This window comes from Rhinolophus hipposideros (assembly GCF_964194185.1).
Source record: "Rhinolophus hipposideros genome assembly, chromosome: 16".
NCBI classification, from domain to species: Eukaryota; Metazoa; Chordata; class Mammalia; order Chiroptera; family Rhinolophidae; genus Rhinolophus; species Rhinolophus hipposideros.
The window spans coordinates 57,432,862-57,438,861 of record NC_138062.1 but is presented as its reverse complement, the minus strand read 5'-3'; positions in this window follow the sequence as shown (position 1 = coordinate 57,438,861).

The window sequence follows — 6,000 nt, the reverse complement described above, 5'->3', positions numbered from 1 at the left end:
AAAACTCCGCGTGATTAAGTAAAGCTGAGAACTGGTTAAGTCTGACACTACCAGTTCTGACTCCTGAGCCCTTCCTCCAAGATGTAGAGCAAGAAAATGAATGAAAGGGGTAGTGGGAAGCATTTCTGAATCAGCAGCCTGGAGCTTCTGTAAAAATCAAGTCTGTGTGCTGACTTTTGGTGAACTTTTCTTTTATCTTCTCTTTAGGCAATAGAAGACGAAGGGGGTAATCCTGATGAAATTGAAATTACCTCAGAAGGAAACAAGAAGACATCAAAGAGATCCAGCAAAGGTATTGAGGACTTTATGAGTTCTGCTAACATTAAGAGGTTTCTTCAAAACTGCTTTCTTTGCTGATGTGCCTTGTTTACTAAGTTGTATTTGGGGCCTGTGAATCAAAAGGGCCTGGAACAAATGAAGCCTTGCATGTTCTTTCACGATCCCTCTACTGTATTTTGTTTCTGTGCTACTTGGGAATTCAGAGTGTGGAAGGGGTATTTACACCTCTATTCATTTTCCTCTGTAGGTTGCTCAGCAGTCCTTGCTTATCCAGAACCTTGACCTTAGAGTATAGAGAGTATTTAGGACGGCTTGAGTTTCCTATTGCTCTGACTTGCAGAAACTAACTTCCCTTTTACCATCTGACCAAAACAGAGTTGTCATTTTTACCGAAAGTGCTTTCAGAAACTGCCTGCCCTATAAAAGCACATTCCACATGGCATTAATGACCTTAGCATCTCACCAGGCCTCCGCTTCCCACTTCCTCCACCTGCCACCTTCCTCTACTATGTTCTGGGCTTTCATCTGGCTGCAGACATGGTTCACTCTTGGCCCTCTGTGCTCTGTCCACACTCTCCTGTTTCCCATCTGTCTGCATTCACATCCTATCAAGAGACAACTTCTGATCCCACCCGGAGCCACTCATGTCTCCCCGGGTCTTCTGCACTGCTATGGCTTAGTTCCTTATACCTTGCTGATGTCATTCTGCCTATGTAGTAGCCAGATTGTTGAAGGCAGGACCTGTATCTTCTTTGTTTTTCTTCCTCGGCATTTACTCAGTAATTTAGAATCAGCTAAAACTGGGCGTTTGGACTGGTCTAAAAGTTCCCTTGGTTGGTTGGAAACTTTGTTGCTCAGGCCCCAAAACAAAATGAATACATGACCTGGCCAGTGGGTTTGAAATAAATGCCTAAGAGGCAGGCACACAGGCGTAAGCTCTGGGAAGACACCAGTCAGTGACCTCACCTTGGAATGGAGTCACTTCTGTGGTCCATCGTACATTATGCATTTTTGCCTTTGCCCAAGTAAATGTCAAAGAGTACTGGAAAATCAACAGAGAAAGACTGTTGTGGCAGGGGGAAATGGAGCCCGCGGATCTTCCTTTTGCTCTTCCTTTTCATTAATAAATAAATAAATAAATAATAGTTGTACTAAGGTTTTTAAAAGTGCAGACATGCAGTAAGTAAAATGTAGTTTTTTCCCAATTGGGAGGCAACCTATTAGAAGGTTGAGCATGTTTTCTCAGACTTCTGTGTGTTATGCAGTCATTGAAAAATAAATACATTAGGACACACACAAACCTGTGTACATGTCTTTGTTTCCTTTAAAAAACTATGTCCTAATATATAAAATACTTTTGGATTTCCTTTTTTCTTTTTAAGATGTTAAGGACATCTTTCCAAAGTGCTACAAGTAAAGCCCCCATACTTTTTAAATAGCTTAATAGTAATTCTTCATATGATGTACCACAACTTAGTTCATCAGTCTCCTATTACTAAACTTTTGAGATTTTTTTTCCAATTTTCACTCGGCATTTCCAATTTTCAGTGCTGCCACGAACCAGAAATGTCTCTGGTTGAAGGAATATGTTTTTTGATAACTAACTAGAAGACTGGGATCAAAGGATATGTACATTTTATTTTAAAATAGCTACTCCAACAGGCTGTACTAGTTAATCTCTCACCCAACAGTGGAGGGGGGAGTGCCTGTTTCTTTAAACTCTGGTGACACTGAGTATTATTTATGTTTTTAAATGTTCTCTCATATAGAAGAAAGGTATTTTGTTGTATTTATCTGCATTTCTCCACAGGTAAAGTTTTCATGTGCATTTCTTTACAGATTAGAGGGTTTCTGATAATTGGGCATCAGTGTTTTCTGAATTGCCTTTTCTACCCTTTGCCCATTTTTTCTACTGGTTGTTTGTTTTCTTGACTTTTAAGTGCTCTTTATAAAGTGTCGCAATTGTTTTTTCCCCAGACTGTCTTTTGACTTATCTGCTTTGTGGTGTTTTGGTCATTACATTTTTAATCACTTATACTGGCTGTGCTGTCAACCTATGCTATATGGTTTGTAGATTTTATGTTGTTTTTAAAGGCCCTTCCTTGCTTTAAAATTACAGAAAATATTCTACATTGTAGAATAATAGTTACTGTTTTATTTTTACATTTGGATGTTTAGTTCATTTGAAACTTACCTTTGCATATGGTGTGAGGTAGAAAGGGATCAACATATGGAACATTTCTATCAGATTCCTCTTGCCCTGTCTCAGTCACAGTCCTCCCCTGTGACCTCCTCTCCCCCCACCCCCGCCCCCACGTAATTACTTTCACCATAGGTAGGTTTTGCCTTTTCTGGAACTTCATATAAAATTAAAACCATTCAGTACGGACTCTTTTGTGTCTGGTTTCTTTTCTTGGCCATCATTCGTTCTATCTGGAGCTTTACAGTACATTTTGATATTTGATAGAGCAAGTCTGTAAGTTTCGCTGAATTATTTTCAACTACCTTATTAGATTGTATCAAGATTTTAACAGCATACTGATTAATCAGAATCCTTGAAAGCATAGCTCAAGTAGTCTTAGCACTCCTCCAAAATAATAGTTTTATGCAAATAATTTATCAGAATATTTTAAAAATAATTATCAGGGAAGTAAATTTAACTGGAAAAGTAAAGTCAGCATGTTTGCTTTTTTTTTTTTTAATTATTATTTTTTTTAAGGTAGTTGCAGCTCACAGTGGCCCATTTGAGGATCAAACCAGCAACCTTGGTGTTATCAGCATCACGCTCTAATCAATTGAGCTAACCGGCCACCCCCAGCACGTTTGCTTTTTAAACTACTACCCAAAACTGTTCTACTGGATTGTTTTGGGTTTGTTTACATGTGTATATTTTTTTCTGAACTGTTTGAGAATAAGTTGCAGGCATGTGCCGCTGTGCCCTACATACTACAATATCGCCTAAAAGCAGGGACATTACATACCTGTGGTTATCAAAATCAAGAAGTTAGCTTTGTGGGCGGCTGGATGGCTCAGGTGGTTAGAGCGGGAGCTCTTAACAACAGGGTTGCCGGTTCAATTCCTGCGTGGGATGGTGGGCTGCGCTCCCTGCACCTACGATTGAAAACAGCCACTGGACTTGGAGCTGTTGGGCGCTGGAAAAGCAAACTGTTCCCCAACATTCCCCCATTGGAAAAAAAAAGTTAGCATTGATACAATACTATTAGCTAAGCTTAGACCTGACCTTATTAGATTTCAGCATTTGTTTCAGTAACGTTCTTCGTAGTTCAGAAGAAAAATCAGAGTCATGCATTGCATTCAGTTATCATGTCTCCTTGGTTTCTTTTAATCTGAAACAGATCCCAAGTCTTGCGTTATAGTTGTGACATCGCCATTTTTGAGAGTGTAGACCACTTATTTGAAGACTGTTTTTGATTTGGGTTTTTTTATTTTGCGTTTTCTAGTGATTAGGTTCAAATTGTACAGTTTTGTCAGCAATACCCCCAGAAGCGCTATTCTCAATGTAGCCTCTCCAGAGGCACATGGTGTCTGTCCATTTGAGTAACCCACAGTGTTGGTCAGGTTTCTCCACTGGAAAGTTACTATCTTACCCTTTGTAATTGTATCTATGGGGACAACACTTGGAGACTTACATACTTACATTTAATACTAAATATCCTGTTCCTCCTCCACTAGTTTCGGCACCCACTGATTTTTCTCCAATAGTGATTTTCTAAATTTATTATTCCTTCTGCATCTGTAAGTTGGTTTTCTACCTACCATAAGCCCTTCTCCCCCATTTATCAGTGTGAACTTTATTTGTAGGTTATAAGACTTGATGATTATTATTTTAAATTTTGATGTTCAAATTGTCCCAATGAGAGCCCTTCAAGCTGGCTCTTGGGTCTTTTTTGACATGTCCATGTCATTGTTTGAGCATTTTTACTTTCTGATATAAGAGTGTTGCAATCTCTTGTACTTTCCCTCCCCCACCCCAAGAATCAGCCATTTCTTCCAAGCAACCTGATCCTTTTTGAGGAGAGTAGTTGGTACTCTGCTACTGGGATGTGAGCTCCTCCTAGGCCAGTGCTGGGTTTGTAAGGTCTGTTGGGTTGAATATGCTTCATTCTGGTAAGGCACTCAGAACTAAGCCAATGACAACTCCAGAGATGTGAGAAAAGAAAGCCCTGGCTGATACGCACAGTGTGCTTAACCAAACTCACTGGCTAGTTAGAATTGTTTGTCACTTCACATTCTCTTGCATTTCGGGGTGGCAGTGATATCTTCTGTAAGTCAAAGACTTATTGTTCAGCAAGATGCTGCCAGATGGATGTGTGTGTGTGTGTGTGCGCACGCGCGCTCACGCATGCGTGTGTATAGTATTGTTAAATAGGAAACGATGCTGAAAGGAACTATTCAAGACCTGTGATATAATTCATTTTGAGGAAGTTTTTCTAGATGTGATGATTTCATATCAGAAAGTTGTCCATTCCCCCCAAAGTAACTTAAAAAGAAACTTTGGAATTTGTCTATTCTAAACTTAACCTAAAAAGAATAAACCCAAGAATAATGAAAATTTTGAAAAACCAGTGAGGCAGACTTGCCCCGATTTTAACAGTAGGATATTAGGACCAGGGAAGTTTTAGGATTTACTCATTTTAAAGGTAGCACTAAAGATTTTTCAATAAATGATATTAGAACAATTGGCTATCTGATGGTGGAGAAAACTATTCTTACCTCCTCCTGTGCAAAACAGAAATTCTAGCTAGGATAGTACTTTTATAATATAGTGGTAAGGAAGGCTTGAAATGAGACTAAAACTGAGAGACTATAAAGAAAAATAAATTTGATTACATGAAAGATTTAAGCTTCCCAACAAAAGACATCATAAATAATTAAGACACACAACAGATTAGGAGAAAATATTACAGCATATAAATATCCAGAAAGCAATAAATATTCCTACAAATCAATAAGGAAAATAAACAATCCAGTTGACAAAAAGCAAAAGACTGAATGAGCAGTTCACAAATAGAAGAAACAAATGTGACCTATAAACAAAAAATTCCCATGTTAGCAATTGAAGGACAACACACAAAAATAGTGAGATACCATTTTTGCCTATCACACTGGTAAAAAATATATTCCATACCTAATATCCCACGTTGGTAAGGGTGTGAGAAATGGGCAGTTTTTGGAATGATAAACTAACAAAGCCTCTTGGGTAATTAAGGAACAGCCACAGTATGGAATACAAGGTGGCAGCAGAGCAGTGTGTATAGTGCAGGAAAACATCTCAAGGCCTGTTACCGAGTGACAGCAAGTTACAGCAAGTATAGACAGTATAATCCCATTACATAAGGAGTTTACTTCCGTTTATATGTGTACGTAAATGCCACAAAAACGTTTTGAAAGTCTGCCAAGGAATACCGTGGGGAGAAGGGAGACTAGACTTTTCCATATATTTAGGAGGGAGCATCTTTTTTTCTTTTAACATTTTTTTTTTAACTTTTTAATTTACTTAAGCGTGTTTTCCCAGGACCCATCGGCTCCAAGTCCAGTAGTTGTTTCAGTCTAATTGTGGAGGGCGCAGCTCACCGTGGCCCATGTGGGGATCGAAGCAGCAACCTTGTTAAGAGCACCGCGCTCTAACCAACTGAGCTACTTGGCCACCCCAGGAGGGGGCATCTTTTATTAGTGAAGTAAAATTTACAGTGAAATGAG